Source organism: Salvelinus fontinalis, chromosome 3, assembly GCF_029448725.1.
Source record: "Salvelinus fontinalis isolate EN_2023a chromosome 3, ASM2944872v1, whole genome shotgun sequence".
NCBI lineage: Eukaryota > Metazoa > Chordata > Actinopteri > Salmoniformes > Salmonidae > Salvelinus > Salvelinus fontinalis.
The window spans coordinates 19,617,747-19,636,719 of NC_074667.1; the positions used below are offsets into that span (position 1 = coordinate 19,617,747).

Genomic DNA, 18,973 nt, shown 5'->3' on the forward strand with positions numbered 1-18,973 from the left:
GGAATCCCAGTTCCACAATAAATGTTTGTTTTGTTCGATAATGTCCATCATTTATGTCCAAATTCCTCCTTGTTGTTCGCGCGTTCAGTACACAATCTAAACACACGACGCGCGTGCAAGTCCAGCGGAAAGTACGGACGAAAAGTCCAAAAAGTTCCGTTACAGTCCGTAGAAACATGTCAAACGATGTATAGAATCAATCTTTAGGATGTTTTTAACATAAATGTTCAATAATGTTCCAACCAGAGAACTCCTTTGTCTTCAGAAATGCGATGGAACGCAGCTAACTCTCACATGAAGGCGTATGGTCAGCTCGTGGCACTCTGGGAGAGACCTTACTCAATCTCCTCTCATTCGCCCCCCACTTCACAGTAGAAGCATCAAACAAGGTTCTAAAGACTGTTGACATCTAGTGGAAGCCTTAGGAAGTGCAACATGACCCCATTTCCACTGTATCTTGGATAAGCAAAGAGTTGAAAACCTACAAACCTCAGATTTCCCACTTCCTGGTTGGATTTTGTCTCAGGTTTTTGCCTGCCATATGAGTTCTGTTATACTCACAGACATCATTCAAACAGGTTTAGAAACTTCAGAGTGTTTTCTATCCAAATCTACTAATAATATGCATATCCTAGGATCTGGGCCTGAGTAGCAGGCAGTTTACTCTGGGCACGCTTTTCATCCGGACGTGAAAATACTGCTCCCCTACCCCAAAGAAGTTAAACCCTTTACAAAGAAGCTCTGTGAAGTTATTTAGATTTTTATGAATTATCTTTGAAAGACAGGGTCCTGATCAAGGGACATTTCTTTTTTGGCTGAGTTTATGTGTGTGTTTTCTATACCTGTTCGTTCCTCTCCCTGTAGGCTTTACAGGCACTCCCCACCCCATGGCTGCAACCCTTCAAATTTAGTGTACCCTGATCGTACAACCCATGTGGAATTCCGGGTCTCTGGCAGTGTTTGGAACTGCCAATCTGCAGTCAAGATCCCCAAGTTCATCTGAGCCTATGCTTCCCTTCAAACCCTTGACTTTTTGGACCTGACGGAGACATGGATCACCCCAGAGAACACTGATAATCCAGCTGCTCTCTCTTCATCTGACTACGTTTTCTCTCATAGTCCAAGAGCATCTGTATAAGGGGGGCACAAGGCGTGACCCAGATGCAGACACAGGAGGCAGATGGTTAGAGTCCAAGATGTTTATTAACAATCCAAAAGGGGTAGGCAAGAGAATGGTCGTGGACAGGCAAAATGTCAAAACCAGTTTTGAGTTCCAGAGGTACAGAATGGCAGGCAGGCTCAAGGTCAGGGCAGGCGGAATGGTCAGGCAGTCGGGAATAGAGTCCAGAAAAACAGGCAAAGTCAAAACTGAGTGGACTAGCAAAATAGAAGAGACAAGCAGGAGCACGGGAAAAACACACTGGTTGACTTGAACATACAAGACAAACTGGCACAGAGAGACAGGAAACACAGGGATAAATACACCAGGGAAAATAAGTGACACCTGCAGGGGGTGGAGACAATCACATGGACAGGTGAAACAGATCAGGGTGTGACAATCTGGTCGTCTCGGTGGTGGCACAGGGCTACTCATTTCTTCTAACTGGAGATTTTCTCTTTTTTCACTCTCTCACCTGTCCATCTCCTCATTTGAATTCCATGCTGTCAGTGTCACTTGTCCACTCAAGCTTAACATTGTTGTCATTTATCGCCTACCAGGTGCCCTTGGAGAGTGCCTCAATGAGCTTGACACCATGATAAGCTCATTTCCTGATGGCTCACTGCTCTTCGTACTTGGCGACTTCAAGCTTCCGACATTTGCCTTCGATTCATTTCTTTCCAACTCTCTCTTTCCCCTCCTTGCCTCTTTTGAGCTCACCCTTTCCCAATCCCCTCCAACTCACAAGGCAGGCAATACGCTTGACCTCATCTTAACTAGAGGCTATTCGCCTGCTAATCTCAATGCAACCCCCCTCCAGGTCTCTGATCACTACTTTGTTTCCTTTTCCGTCTCCCTTTCCTCCAACCCTAACCACTCAGCCCCTACCCAGATTGCACCGTCGCAATCTTCAATCTCTCTCCCACTACTCTCTCCTCTTCTATCCTATCATCTCTCCCTTCTGCTAAATCCTTCTCCCTCCTGTCTCCTGATTCTGCCTCTTCGACCCTACTCTCGTCCACTTCCGCATCCTATAACGTGCACTGTCCCCTTTCCTCCCTGCTCGGCCCTCCCTTCCTGCTCCGTGGCTGGGTGACTCATTGCGAGCTTACAGAACAGGGCTGCGGGCAGCTGAGCAAAAATGGAGGAAAACTAAACTTCCTGAGGACCTATAATCCTTTCACTCCCTCTTCTATACCTTCTCTTCCTCTCTATCCGCTGCTAATGCAACTTTTTAAAAATCTAATTTAAATTTAAAACCCTAGGAAACTCTTTTCCACCATCTGCCCCCTCCTTAATTTTCCACCTCCTCCCGCTCTGCAGACGACTTTCTCAACCACTTTGAAAAGAATGTTGATGACATTTGCTCCTCATTCACTCAGCCTATTGAGTTCACTGGTCCCACTCACACAGAGCTACCCTACGACCTCTTTCTCCCCTCACTCTCCAGATTAAATTCTGCGACTGGACGCCCAACATCCTGCCCGCTCGACCCCATTCCCTCCTCCATACCATTTCCGAAGAGTTTCTCTCATTCCTCAATTCCCTCATCAACTCATCCATGACCACTGGCTGTGTCCCCTCTGACTTCAAAATGGCTCAAGTCGCTTTCCTCCTCCTGAAGAAACCAATACTCGACTCATCTGACGTTACATTATTTTTTTACTTTTATCCCTTACTTTTCTTTCCAAAACACTTGAGCATACGGTCCCTGATCAACTCTCATTATCTCTCCCAGAACGATCTTCTTGACCCTAAACAGTCAGGCTTCAAGACGGGTCACTCAACCGAGACTGCTCTTCTCTGTCTCAGGAGGCTCTCCACACTGCCAAAGCTGACTCTCTCTCCTCTGTCCTCATCCTAGATCTATCTGCTGCCCTCTCCACCCTCTCAGGGCTGGGCGTCTCATTCTCTGCACACTCTTGGATTGCATCCTATCTGGCAGGCCGCTCCTACCAGGTGATGTGGAGAGGACCACGTGCTCTCACTACTGGTTTCCCCCAGGGGTCAGTTATAGGCCCTCTCCTCTTCTCTCTATACACCAAGTGACTTGGCTCTGACAAATCATCACATGTTCTCTCCTATCATTGCAATGCTGATGACGATCAACTACTTTTCTCCTTCCCCCCTTCTGACACCCAGGCAGCGACACGCATCTCTGCGTGTCTGCTCTTACTCCCAGAGAAGGCCCATCCGCTCAAAGACCTCTCCATCATGGTTGAAAACTCAACAGTGTCACCCTCCCAGAGCGCAAAAAACCTTTGCGTGATCCTGGATAACACCCTGTCGTTCTCTGTGAACCTCAAATCAGTGACTCGCTCCTGCAGGTTTATTCTCTACAACATCCAAAGAGTATGACCCTACCTCACACAGGAAACGGCACAGGTTCTAATCCAGGCACTTGTCCTATCCTGTCTGGACTACTGTAACTCGCTGTTTGCTTGGCTCCACGCTTGTGGAATCAATCCCCTGCAACTTATTCGGAACACTGCTGCCCACCTGGTTTTCAACCATCTCAAGTTCTCCCATGTCACCTCACTCCTCCGCACACTCCACTGGCTTCCAGTCGAAGCTTGCATCCACTACAAGACCATAGTGCTTGCCTACAGAGCAACAAGAGGAGCTGCCCCTCGCTACCGTCAGGCTATTCTCAAACCCTACACCACATCTCGAGCACTCCGTTCTGCCACCTCTGGTCTCTTGGCCCTCCCACCCGTATGGGAGGTTAGCTTCCGCTCAACCCAGTCCAAGCTCTTCTCTATCTTGGCACCCCAACGGTGGAACCAGCTTCCCCCTGAAGCTAGGAAAGCAGAATCCCTGCCCATCTTCCAAGAACACCTGAAACCGTACCTCTTCAAAGAGTATCTTAAATATTGCTGAACTAACGTTTGTACTTGATAGAAAGGGGCTTTAGCATCAGATACAGAGAAGGTCGAGAGGAGAGAGTGGAAGGATGATTGGTCGTCCGGCGCCATTGGACACAAAACCAGAGGTACCAATCTGATATTTTGATTGCACTAAACAGTTCAATTAATCCTAGTAATATCTAGAGCAGGGCTCTCCAACCCTGTTCCTGGAGAGTTACTCTCCTATAGGTTTTCAATCCAACCCCTGTTGTAACTAACCTGAGTCAGTTTATCAACCAGCTAAATATTAGAATCCGGTGCGCTAGAATAGGGTTTGAGTGTGAACCTACAGGACAGTTGTTCTCCAGGAACAGGGATGGAGAGCCCTGACCTAAAGACAAAACTAATTTGGTACATCGTACTTCTGAGCAGTTCTTCAAAAGTCCTGCTGCTGTAGCTTTGTTTCTTGAGGCATTATTGCACGCATCGCCCAGCATGAATCCCACCCTATAATAATCCCAGCTATTTTCACCCAACACTCCCACTCATCAAAATCCAAAGGTACAGCCTCCGATTTAGTATTCCGTGCATGGCGTTACGTAATGCCTTTGTCTGTCAAGCTTGATCACTAGCCAGGCACAAACATAGTTTATTAATGAAAGGAATGGCATAAGAGAGAGGGGTGACTCCTTGGGCACAGTGCACACGATAGGGACTAGGCAGGGAGGCATGGAGACACGGCAGCCCACCCCTGTTGAGGTTTTTACCAAGCCATGCAAAAAAAAAGAGTATGAATTTCATTCAGACGCTTATGATCAAAATGGCCCATTTGCCGTACCAAGACTATTCAGCCTCTATGTAGGTGTGTGTCAGAGGGAAAAGCTTCGGAGGCAGTGTCAGAGAGATAGAATGTGTGGGGCTTGTCCTTTGGTATCATTCCAGATTGACTAAGCACAATCGTCAGGCTCTGTTTTGTGTGCCCCTCTAATTGAATTGTGGCCAGACCAATTGAATGCCAGAGCTGCCTCCATTGAATTTAAAAGTGTAGGTGAATATGTTTATCACATTTCTGCCCACGTTAAGATACACCTCTATATCAGGTTGTGTGAAAGGAAGGCCCAGAAAATTGTTAATGACTCCAGCCAGCCAAGCCATAGACTGTTCTCTATGCTTTCCGCATAGCAAGCGGTACCGCTGCATCAAGTCTGACACCAACAGGCTCCTGAACAGAGTATATCCCCCAAGCCATAAGACTGCTAAATAGCTAACAAAATGGCTACACAGACTATTTGAGTTGACCTTTAGTATATATACAGTACCAGTCAAAAGTTTGGACACACTTACTCGTTCAAGGGTTTTTCTTTATTTTTAATAACACCCATGGAATCATGTAGTAACCCAAAAATGTTAAACAAATCAAAATATATTTGAGATTTGAGGTTCTTCAAATATCCACCCTTTGCCTTGATGACAGCACTCTTGACATTCTCTCAACCAGTTTCATGAGGTAGTTCCCTGGAATGCATTTCAATTAACAGGTGTGCCTTGTTAAAAGTTAATTTGTGGAATTTCTTTCCTGCTTAATACCTTTGAGCCAATCAGTTGTGTTGTGAGGTAGGGGTGGTATACAGACGATAGCCCTATTTGGTAAAAGACCAAGTCCATATTATGGCAAGAACACCTCAGATAAGCAAAGAGAAAAGACAGGCCATCATAACTTTAAGACTTGAAGGTCAGTCAATGTGGAAAATTTCTTCAAGTGCAGTTGCAAAACCCATCAAGCTCTATGATGAAACTGGCTCTCATGAGGACCGCCACAGGAAAGGAAGACCCACAGTTACCTCTGTTGCAGAGGATAAGTTCATTAGAGTTACCAGCCTCAGAAATTGCAGCCCAAATAAATGCTTCACATAGTTCAAGTAACAGACACATCTCAACATCAACTTTTCAGAGGAGACTGCGTGAATCAGGCCTTCATGGTCAAATTGCTGCAAAGAAACCACCACTAAAGGACACCAATAAGAAGAACAGCCTTGCTTGGGCCAAGAAACACGAGCAATGGACATTATACCAGTAGAAATCTGTCCTTTTGGTCTGATAAGTCCACATTTTCAACAGGACAATGACCTAAAACACACCTCCAGGCTGTGTAAGGGCTATTTGACCAAGAAAGAGAGTGATGGAGTGCTGCCTCCACAATCACCTGACCTCAAACCAATTGGGATGGTTTGGGATGAGTTGGACCGCAGAGTGAAGGAAAAGCACCCAACAAGTGTTCAGCATATGTGGGAACTCCTACAAGACTGTTGGAAAAGCATTCCTCATGAAGCTGGTTGAGAGAATGCTAAAAGCTGTCATCAAGCGAAAGGGTGGCTACTTTGAAGAATCTCAAATATAAAATATATTTTTAGTTTTTAACACTTTTTTTGGTTACTACACGATTCTATATGTGTTATTTTACAGTGTCGATGTCTTAACTATTATTCTACAATGTAGAAAATAGTAAAAATAAAGATAAACCCTTGAATGAGTAGGTGTCCAAACGTTTGACTGGTGCTGTAAATATTTTGTTGCACTGTCTATGCGCACTCACAGGACTCTACATACACACACACTTCATTTGCACACACACACTTCATTTGTTCACACACATTTATAGTGACTACACACACGTACACACCCTCACATACAATCATTATATACACTGCTGTTACTCTGTTTATCATATATCCTGATGCCTAATCACCTTACCCCTATACATATCTACCTCTATCCCTCCCGTATCTCTGCATATTGTAAATATGGTATTGGAACTCACTCTTTATATAGCTTACTTACTTCTCGTGTTATTCTTATTTTTCTACCTTATGTTATTTTTAGCACCACCTTTATATTGATTACTGCATTGTTCGGTTTAGAGCTTGCAAGAAAGGCATTTCACTGTACTTGTGCACGTGACATTAAAACTGGAAACTTGAAACCTCCACACGGCACACTCCCGGGGTAGTTTGGTCCTGGTAAATATCAATATGACGTAAAGACAGGAGCGTATGCCATGAGGAGGTTAAGGTCAGTGCCTTTGTTGCAGCTGAAATAGTATGATGTATTTCAAATATTTCAAGTGCCCTCAAATTAGTTTGCACAAATTTGCAAAAAAGTGACAGGTGGGCAGGGTTTGCATTTTGGGGATTATTCCATTGGTTCCATTATGCAATGCAAGCTAAATCAAGCCAGACCTGGGTTCCAAATAGTTTCCTTTCAGAATACTTTTGAGTGTTTGATTGAGGCAACCTCACTCTTGGGACTGTTCTATTGGTTCCATTACACTAGGAAAGGTCAAAACAGCAGAGCTAAAGTATTTGAAAGAAAGCAAATTAATATTTGAGCCCATATACTGTTTTGTCCCAGGTCTACAGGAAATTCCCCTGTATCCCTACATTTACATTAGCTGAATTCCCTATTTGTCACTGATTTAAAGTGTGGGAGAGGTGGATAATGATTCATCAGCGATCAACATCTTGCAAAAAGCAGTCTGTCTCATAGGGCACCAGTGCTACACCTAGCCTACGCTTCACCTAGCTTACGCTTCACCTAGCTTACGCTTCACCTAGCTTACGCTTCACCTAGCTTACGCTTCACCTAGCCTCCCGTGTGTGGGATTGATACCTCAGAATATAACATTTTATTATTTGCGTCTAAGTGTGAATCAAATGGCGAACCGAACGGTACTAAAAACAGAGATGATATTAGAGAATATTACAGACTATTTTAGCATCCCATGTGATTTAAAAAATGCAAAGTGTCAAAGGAAAATCAAATGACACAAATACTGTCTTCTGGTTCGTTATGTCGGTGTGCTTCATATAGGCCTAGTTCTTGCATAACAGAAGCATAGCAATACCATTTTACCCTGGTGCAAGCTTCCTGTCAACAACTGAAATTGCTGGCTGTATTTATTTCTCCATCAAGCAAATAAAGAAATGAATAAGTGAAGGAATAATTGGCGAGGCTAATTAGCATACTGGAAACTTGCATCTCCCTGACTCGGTCAATAGTCTCGCACCCTTTAGACAATTTCAGCTACTTTTCCCCTGTGGAAGCTTATTAATAAGAAGCTTAATCACTCGCTATAGATTGATTTGGAATTCCCCAATGATACATGCATGCTATGATGGTCATGCTTGTAATCCTGTTGGGTAAATATGATTAACTGTGAAAGCAGAGTTGGACAACAATGTGTTAACTTTGACAAAATGTCCCAAATGGCCTCAGTAATCTAAGGGAGTGGTATTCAATCTGTCCACTATTATGGTTTTTCATACGTGTGGGCTCGGGCGTTATTCAATCACAGCCTGTATTTGGAAGTTTCTCAATCCAATCAAAACGACATGATTTTTTCGGCTGCAAGCATGCCAAATTGAATAAAATGTTATTTGTCACATGCTTCGTAAACAGCAGGTGTAGACTAATAGTGAAATCCTTACTTAAGGGCCCTTTCCAACAATGCAGAGAGAAAATAAGAATAATACAAGATATCACAAGGAATGAATACACATCGAGTAATGATAACTTGGCTATATACAGGTGCACAGGGTACTAGTACCAAGTCGATGTGCAGGGGAATTGAGGTAGATATATACAGTGCATTCGGGAAAGTATTCCGAACCCTTGACTCTTGCCACATTTTGTTACGTTACAGCCTTATTCTAAAATGGATAAAAAAATATATACACTACTATCACTATTGTGAGGTATCACAATCTCTTTCAATAATGGCAGGAATGGAGGAGGTCTTTATTCCAGTGAGATTGCTAAAGCAAACACCGCCATGTTTAGTTTTGCCCAACCTAGGTCGAGGCACAGACATGGTCTCAATGGGGATAGCTGAGCTGACTACACTGACTGTGCTAGTGGCAGACTCCACTAAGCTGGCAGGCTGGCTAACAGCCTGCTGCCTGGCCTGCACCCTATCTCATTGTGGAGCTAGGGGAGTTAGAGTCCTGTCAATGTTCGTAGATAAGATGAGCGCACCCCTCCAGCTAGGATGGAGTCCGTCACTCCTCAACAGGTAAGGCTTGGTCCTGTTTGTGGTTGAGTCCCAGAAAGAGGGTCAATTATCTACAAATTCTATCTTTTGGGAGGGACAGAAAACAGTTTTCAACCAGCGATTGAGTTGTGAGACTCTGCTGTAGAGATCATCACTCCCCCTAACTGGGAGGTGGCCAGAGACAATTACTCGATGCCGACACATCTTTCTAGGTGATTTACACGCTGGAGCTATGTTGCGCTTGGTGACCTCTGACAGTTTCATCCTAACATTGTTGGTGCCGACGTGGATAACAATATCCCTATACTCTATACACTCGCCAGTTTTAGCTTTAGCCAGCACCATCTTCAGATTAGCCTTAACATCGTTAGCCCTGCTCCCTGGTAAACAGTGTATGATAGCTGGATGATTCTTTTTAAGTCTAATATTGCGAGTAATGGAGTCGCCAATGACTAGGGTTTTCAATTTGTCAGAGCTAATGGTGGGAGGCTTCGGCGTCTCAGACCCTGTAACGGGAGGAGTAGAGACCAGAGAAGGCTCGGCCTCTGACTCCGACTCGCTGCACAATGGGGAGAAACGGTTGAAAGTTTCTGTCAGCTGAATGAGCGACACCGGTTGAGCATTCCTACAGCATTTCCTTCCAGAAGCCATGAGAAAGTTGTCCGGCCGTGGGGACTGTGCGAGGGGATTTATACTACTATCTGTACTTACTGGTGGCATAGACGCTATTTCATCCTTTTCTACACTTAAATTACCCTTGGCAACTTTACGGTTTGGTAAGAAGAATGCACCTCTCCCCACAGGTGCGATTACTATCTCTGAGGGTTTAGAGCTTGGGGTAGTCACCTCATAAAGTAGTTGGGAGTGCGGCTAGACAGTACACTGTCCTTCTCTCAGCACATATCAAAGTTGCAGGCTAAAGTTAAATCTAGACTTGGTCGCTCCTCTTTCACTCCAGCTGCCAAAATAACCCTAATTCAGATGACCATCCTACCTGTGCTAGATTACGGAGACATAATTTATAGATCGGCAGGTAAGGGTGCTCTCGAGTGGCTATGTTCTTTACCATTCGGCCATCAGATTTTCCACCAATGCTCCTTATAGGACTTATCACTGCACTCTATACTCCTCTGTAAACTGGTTATCTCTGCATATCCGTCGCAAGGCCCACTGGTTGATGCTTATTTATAAAACCCTCTTAGGCCTCACTCCCCCCTATCTGAGATATCTACTGCAGCCCTCATCCTCCACATACAACACCCGTTCTACCAGTCACATTCTGTTAAAGGTCCCCAAAGCACACACATCCGTGGGTCGCTCGTCTTTTCAGTTTGCTGCAGCCAGCGACAGGAACGAGCTGCAACAAACACTCAAACTGGACAGTTTTATCTCAGCCTCTTCATTCAAAGACTCGATCATGGACACTCTTACTGACAGTTGTGGCTGCTTTGCGTGATGTATTGTTGTCGCTACCTTCTTGCCCTTTGTGCTGTTGTCTGTGCCCAATAATGTTTCTACCATGTTTTGTGCTGCTACCATGTTGTGTTGCTTCCATGCTGTGTTGTCATGTGTTGCTGCCTTGCTATGTTGTTGTCTTAGGTCTCTCTTTATTTAGTGTTGTGTTGTCTCTCTTGTCATGATGTGTGTTTTGTCCTATATTTATTTTTATTTTTAATCCCAGCCCCCATCCCCGCAGGAGGCCTTTTGCCTTTTGGTAGGACGTCATTGTAAATAAGAATTTGTTCTTAACTGACTTGCCTAGTTAAATAAAGGTTAAATAAAAAAAATAAAACATCTGCCAAAGGGAGGGTGAGGAAGAGCCTTGTATACGTTTTCCATTTTGAATGTGCATTTTCTTATGGCCCTATACAGCTCATTGAGTGCGGTCTTAGTGCCAGCATCAGTTTGGAGTAGTAAATAGACAGCTACAAAACATATTGATAAAAATGATCTTAGTAAATAGTATGGTCTGCAGCTTTTTATTAGCTAGAGACTTCCTTTACATTAGATGTTAACAAACACACACCCCTCCCCCACTACCTTTACCCGAAGCTGCCGTCTTGTCTAGATGCATGTAGAAACATGTGCATTAGGACTTGTGTAATCCAGAAGAATATTTGTAGTATATGTGAAACTATTGGATATTAAACACTCTTTCTCATGGGCAGCGCTAGGCACATTTTACTTTTGCTTTACCTTTCAATTAAAGCTGCAATATGTAACTTTTGGTGTTTTTATATGTTGAAAAGCTCCAATAGCTCGCTAGAGGTCAACTCGCTAGTGATGCAACAGTAACACTAGTGCGCCCCTAGCCTGCCTGAGAACTGCTGTATACACTGGTATTCATTTTCCCAGTCGGGTCTGATTTTACCATCCAGATTTTGTGACGTGCACAATGAGTGATGTATTTTCCGTCAGTGAGGAGGCGGTTTGATAGCTAGCTAGGCCAACACTTAGCAGAAATTGCTACAGACATGGCAGACGTGAGGGCAAAACGACCTGACCCCGCAGCAACTACTCCTCCATCTATGCAAAAGAAACAGAGCAATTTGGAAAGCAGACAAACAAAAAGGGAACGCGATAGAGCCCGGGCTGGACAATAGGTTAGGCTGGACAATAAAAATTAACCCGAGGCTGAAAATGGCAAAAGAACGTTGGCTAAGCTGGAACACTTGCGCGACGCCATAGCAAATGAATGGAATGGAACGTTCGCAGAGGTTGTTTTGACTGGAGTGATGCTTAGAATTCCATTTTGCCTAAATGGCACCAAAAAATTTATCCCTTTTTATTTTACCACTACAATCTGTTCTTAGGACGAAACTGAAAAATAACAACTTGTGTAGAAAGTTAACATCCGCACCTCGATGGTGCCAAGTCTGCATAACGAGGAAGTATGAAAAAAATTGCAACTTCTGACTATTTTTGGTCTAGCGTTTGAGAGAGGGGATTCTCATGATTAAAATGGTGTCCGAATTGAAAAAAATCGAAACATACATATTGCGAGATATTTGCCGAAATATACCAGCATGCTTCTCCATAGGGAAAAAATGGGGCGAGCTCAGCGTTCCAATGGTAAAAGGTATTTCGGGGCTAGCGTTTGATGACAACGAGATACACTGCCCAGCCTTACATAATTAGAAAGATGAGATTCTCATGATTAAAATGGTGTACAATTTTAAAGAATCTAAATTTCCACATTGTGAGATATTTGGTAAAATAGATAGACATACCTATATTTCCTTATTGTAAACAATGGGACGACCTGAGAGTTCCATGAGTAATTTTTTGTTGTTTACAATTGAGCTTAGTCAATTGAAAACTGCAAAGTACTACACTGATATCGCAGAACTTCAGAGAGCAGTGCTCAGTTGGTTGCTATCAAGGAGAATGGTCCTGAGATCAGATGAACCAAGACTCCCTGAAGTGCCACCACCAACAACGGCTGAGCTGCTACAACTTCGAGGAGACATCTCCCCGCAACACAGCATGCCGCAAACAAACCTTTGAGCTGGGAAGGACCGGCGCTTTCCCTGTTGTCAGACTTGGTGGTCCCTGACAAGTGTGTAAACCTACAGAATACTCCGAATTGTTGTTAAAGAGGTAGGCCGGCCTCCCGAGTGGCACAGCAGTCTAACGCACTGCTTCGCAGTGCTTGAGGCGTCACTACAGAGCCAGGTTCGATCCTGGGCTGTGTCGCAGCCAGCCGCGACCGGGTGACCCATGAGGTGGCCGGGACGTCCTTGTCCCATCGCGCTCTAGCGACTCCTGTGTTGCGGGCCGGGCGCACGCACGGTCGGCAGTTGCACGGTGTTTCCTCCAACACGTTGGTGCAGCTGGCTTCCGGGTTAAGGGACCAAACATATGAATAAGGGACGTTTGTGTGGGCAGCAATAAACTTGTGTGAGAAATTAATAATTGTGCATTTTTTTATCTCGCATATAGTTATCGTTATTGTACTTTTGGAATGGTTTTGGAACGATTTCTGTTCTCTTTTCCTGGATATCGAGGTTCTTGACGGTTTTGTCACAAACCAGCTCGTAGCCCATAACAATGAGTGAGACAACACGGAGATATAGGAATAACAAAAATATATTTATTCATGAAACAGCAGGGAGCAGGTCTCGAACCCTCAACCGTCTAGCCCGAAGTCCGGCGCGCTATCGACTGTGCCGCAAAAGCATTTCCGCGCTTATAAACCCAGGGTCGTTACACTATATACAATTAACAATGGTGTGTGTCGTCAGTATTCAGTAGTGTAAGTGAGTGGTTGCGTGCATAGATGTGGTGGTTATGAGGGGTGTTGAGAGGTGTCAAAACAAACAAACCACAAAATGCCACAACCAAAAAATGAACAGTGTGTCTGCTTGGAGGGAGTCTCCTCAATGAATAAAGTACAGTGTAGTCGTGGAAAGTCTTAAGCTGTTATGTAAACGTAATAAATACATTTAATATTTCAGTGGTGAAATGGCAGCAGTTGTGTGTGCTAAGGTGCAGGAGTCTCGCATGCAGATGCACCAGTGAGGTTGTCCAGAGACCCTGAGATAGCTCTCCGGTACATGATGTCATGGGAAGCGCCTCTCCCCTCTCTTCAAAGGACAGCTCTTGCAATTGAGCCTAAAGTTATGAGGAAAAAAAGCTACATGAAATTACAGAATGCAGCCAAATGCTGCGTGATATGATTATAATGTTATGAAACAGGTAAACAATACCACGGGTGAAAGATTTTTTTTTTTACTAACCTTCATCTCGGCCAGCCTCTCTTCTTGCAGTCGAGCAGCCCTTTCAAGGTCTTCCTGTCCAATTCTTTCTGCAGCCCTGCCTGTGCCCCTGGACGGTCTGCGGCTCATCAAAACTGGAATCCTACAGACAAAAATATGTGCACACTAAACACTTATTAGGATTGTATTGTAATGTTCACTACATGTGTAACCAATAAGGATTTTAATGCAGAGGACTCGAGTATAACACTTCAACAATCCATAAACAACATCTTCATAGCCATGCCAAAAACAAGGGGCCATGCCAGTAATGTTATTAGCTAGCTAGTACAGCTAAGCGTCAGAAGGGCAAAGGATTAAATGCATGCCCAAAGCCAAGGTTATTTTTCATGAATGAAGAGCTATGATAATCAAAATGACACTTCTGCAATCAATACACATCTTCATAGCCACAGCTCTAAACAATCAATTCGGCAGTTATTCACCAGTTAGCTAGCTAGTGTAGGAGTCAGAGAAGGGCAATGGACTTGCCAAAGCCAAGGTTATTTTCCATGAATGCAGAGCTTCGATAGTCAAAATGAATTCTTTGACACGGTTCAAATCTAAATAAATATACTGCATTCTTGCCAGAGGGATCTCCAAAAACACCTGTACACACATAGTTAAGCAGTGCTGGTTTAACATTTTGCCCCAACTTGGATTTTCATCGAACTGAGCACCCAGTTTACCCAAAGGATTAAGCCGTAACTTCAGCACTATCCACGGTTGGCGTAAGCAAGTTGTTTCGTTTTTTAAAAAGTTTGACGAAAGACTAAAACTGTACCTGTGTCAGAAACGGTGTGTGATGCTAAACAAGTCATGTTCTCTGATTCTGACTCAGGTTTTCCTCTCTCAGAGCAGACCTGCGACAGGGCACGAAGCGGTTGATTGATATTTGTGCTGACGGTATCAGACCATAGAGGGCAGTGAAGACAAGTGCTGTGCTCTCGCAGCAACCGCCTCTTCATGATTAGATTAGTGCCTCAGGAAGAAAAGCACCCAAATTGAGAGTCAGAGAAGATGAGAATGTTGTGGGGTGTGAAAGTGAATGAGGCAGAAGGTATGTCTAGCAATGTAACTGGTTTAAACAGGTTTTAGTGACCAATAGCGATAGCACTTTATAATAACTCCACATAATAAAACATTTACAATGATTTAGTAAATAGTTTATTCATCATTTATAAATCATTACTCCATTCATAAGATGTTTATTATAAGTACATTTACTTACCATTAGCTAAGCCTTTTCTGTGGCCTCTTCAACATTTTGGGCTATTTATAATGTTATAAATACTTTATAAATGTATTTTTTGAGTCACCAGTGTAATTTCTTACATAAAGATTGACATGCCATTGGTAGACTATACAGATTATGTTGAAACATATTGCACATTTTATTCCAAAACAGTCACACTGTTGTAATAGTGTAATGAGTTACTTCTATGCTGAGTAAAATAAGGCGTTTCTTCCGGAAACACTAACATTATCATTTCTTGGCAGTTACTTTTGTACTAAAACCAAGGTGTGGATTGCAGTCACTGGTTAGAGCAGTCCACAGACTGCTTACGATGTAAGGAAACAAGAATCTGAATACATCATTTCACTGAACTATCTCATTACTTTAAAGAGACACTACCTTCAAAGGCCCAGTAAAAGTGCCGCCAAAAGTGGCCGAAAAACCCACTAAGCACAGACGTCAATTCAACATCATCCACATTAGTTCAACATAATTTCATTGATGTGGAAACAACATTGATTCAACCATTGTGTGCCCAGTGGGAATGGTCTGCGGTTAAAAGACTAGAAGCATTTAAAGGTTATTACATTTCTACCTGCAAATCATACAGTAAACAGTTTTACCTCAATCAGATATCAACAATAATGAAGGAGTAAAAATCCACGAGAGAAAAATTGGCCCTGTTTTATGATTAGTTTGTTTTTCGGGAGGTTGACATCATTCGCAATCCATTCACATTGCAGCTCTTCTTCATGCCTTTGCAAACAGTTTTCCAACAGTTTTATTTTCCCTTAAATATCCTGTGTTGTGTGCTTATTCATTTAACAGTGATATGTTCTAGGCTATTTTCAGACCTTAAGGGTCATCAGGTACTGCTGAAATGTCGGCCAATGGCATGTTCATCTTTTTCTTCGAAATTACACTGGTCACTCGACATTTCTAAAGTATTTCTAAAGTATAAATAGCCCACACTTTAAATAAGGCCATGCAAAAAGACTTAACTAATGCTTAGTGTATTGTTTATAAGGACCTATATTAAACATATTATGAATAGAGTAATGATTAAGGATGAATAAACTATTTCTAATCCATTATGAATGCTTTATTACATGGCGTTAGTATAAAGCGTTACCTCTGTGCTTACTTTAGGGTTAAATTATGAAACTGAACACAAATAACATTAGTATGAGAGGATGCTCTAAAGTGGTCATAAACAACTATGGTCATTTAGTACTAAAACAAACACAATGTACCAAAAGGAAGGTGAATTAGAACATTTGCGTCCCCCGTCACTCTAAGTACTACTTCAATCTGTGAATAGCATGATGGAAATGTCCAATGCGTCCTGATTATTATTGTATTGTAGGAAAATGTCTATGTATTATACTGTATAATTCATCATTGACTGCCAGCTGTAGGCCTACATGTCAGGACTTCTAGGAGTAGGGGGTTTGGAGTCAGGCGCAGAGAGCAGAGAGTTAGGACAATTGTATTTATTCCGGTACAAAACGGTCACGCCAAAAAACACCAGGCGCATAAAACTGACCGGCCCAAAAACAGGACCCAAACAGTCCGGAGAAAATAAGAAACAAATGCATATCCACGAACTAACAGAGGAACAAGCCCTCACAAAAGCAGGCGGTCAAAACCGGCTTAAATAGCCCTAACCAAAACTCAAACAAGAAACAGGTGTAACCAATAAGACAAAACTAACAGAAAAGGAAAAGGGGATCAGTGGCAGCTAGTAGACCGGTGACGACGACCACCGAGCGCCGCCCGAACAGGAAGAGGAGCCACCTTCGGTGGGAGTCGTGACACTACACAGCATAAAGGCATCTGTTATGGTGGTGTACCATTATGTCTTAGAATTTTTACCAATAGACTTTCATCAAATAGAAGTAGAGACTTCCCACAAAAAAACGTTATTACAACACACATTTAACGATAATGTTTCATTTTAAACTGGTGTTACCGGGAATGTGATTTAAAATGATATAGTAACGATGGTTGCTCAAATAACGCAATGCCGCAAAGTGGGAGCCTGGTCCGAGATCTGTTTGTGCCCTCTTGCCAACTCCTATGGTCATTGTCACAACTAACTGTTTGACGTGACAATGACCGTAGGAGTTGGCAAAACGGCACAAACGCATCTCGAACGATGCTATCAAAGTGGTGCATGTTTCAATGAATCCCAAAGAAAACCTAAATGCAATTATTATGTATAACACAACCAATATGTCCCTTATGTTGATCAAAATGAAAGCAATTCCCTTCTGTCTGAAAGCGTATCGCATTTTCCTTTAAAACTCATAGCTAAACCCGACTGCCTATGAGTCAGTTGCCCAGTTCACGCACACAGGACCATGCACATATCTTTCAGGGGGCAGGTGCTCAAAATGACCCCCCCCTATTTAGCCCTATTTATTTCTGTAACAACACGCTCACTAATCACAAACTAATATTCATAATCTTTTAACTCATGATACACTACATGACCAAAAGTATGTGGACACCTGCTCGTCGAACATCTCATTCGAAAATCATGGGCATTAATATGAAGTTGGTCCCCCCTTTGTTGGTTTAAAAGCCTTCACTCTTCTGGGAAGGCTTACCACTAGATGTTGGAACATTGCTGCGGGGACTTGCTTCCATTCAGCTGCGAGCATTATTGAGGTTAGGCACTGATGTTGGGGGATTAGGCCTGGCTCGCAGTCGGCGTTGCTATTCATCCTAAAGGTGTTCGATGGGGTTAAGAGCAGGGCTCTGTGCAAGCCAGACAAGTTTACTGCCAGTGTTTGTCAATGGAGATTGTATGGCTGTGTGTTCGATTTTTTACAGCTGTCAGCAACGGGTGTGGCTGAAATAGCAGAGTCCATGAATTTGAAGGGGTGTCCACATACTTTTGTATATATAGTGTATATGGCAGGCTGGCTGGCTGGCTAGTGGCTTGTGCGGATTGTTTTTAATGGTGGTTTGTTGTAAGATGGCACCGGAGAAGAAGACAGACGTTTTACGTGCCACCAGCCAATTGTGTTTTTTGTTCATTTATTTCCGTTGTTTGTAACTTATTTTTTTACTTATTTTGTACATAATGTAGCCGCTACCGTCTCTTATGACCGAAAATAACTTCTAGACATCAGGACTTCTAGACATTCGTAGGCGATCGAATAAACCCCCACTTCCCTCCATTCTGCTAGCAAACATGCAATCTTTGGTGTATAAAATAGACGAGTTACGCAGAAGATTAAACTACCAATGGGACATTAAAAACTGTAACATCTTATGCTTCACGGAGTCGTGGCTGAACGACGACAATATCAACATACAGCTGGCTGGTTATACAATATACCGGCAGGATAGAACAGCGGCGTCTGGTAAGACAAGGGGCGGCGGTCTATGTATTTTTGTAAACAACAGCTGGTGCACATCTAAGGAAGTCTCGAGCTATTGCTCGCCTGAGGTAGAGTATCTTATGATAAGCTGTAGACCACACTCTCACTCTCTTTTCAATGAGATTTCATTGGGAATCCAGATTTCTAAGGGACCTTCTTGCAGTTCCTATCACTTCCACTGGATGTCAACAGTCTTTAGAAATTGGTTGAGGTTTTTCCTTTGAGAAATGAAGAAGTAACACTGTTCAGAATGAGGGTAGAGGGAAGTGTACTCTTTGTTAGAGGCGCATGACCTGAAAGCTAGCTACACTTTGTTTTCCTCCGTTATTGAACACAGTATATCCCGTCTTCAATTTTATCGATTATTTACTTTAAGAAATACCTAAAGTTGTATTACAAAAGTAGTTTGAAATGTTTGGACAAAGCTTACAGGTAACTTTTGGTGTCATGTTGCGCGAGTTGGAACCGGTGTTTTTCTGGATCAAACGCTCCAAATAAACTGACATTTTGGATATATATCGACGGAATTAATCAA

At 43.1% G+C, this 18,973-nt stretch overlaps 1 protein-coding gene and 1 long non-coding RNA gene across 4 annotated transcripts in view; one reads left to right on the forward strand and one right to left on the reverse strand.

Annotated features, from left to right (window-relative positions):
- Window positions 1-18,973, forward strand: part of LOC129840644 (solute carrier family 12 member 5-like) — a 289,015-nt gene that overhangs the window by 43,185 nt on the left and 226,857 nt on the right. The window lies entirely within an intron of this gene.
- On the reverse strand, window positions 13,155-14,717 carry LOC129840708 (uncharacterized). Its single transcript, XR_008757253.1, has 3 exons — window positions 14,594-14,717; window positions 13,792-13,912; window positions 13,155-13,666 (listed from the first exon to the last, which is right to left on the reverse strand). It is a non-coding gene; the product is annotated as an uncharacterized LOC129840708 (long non-coding RNA).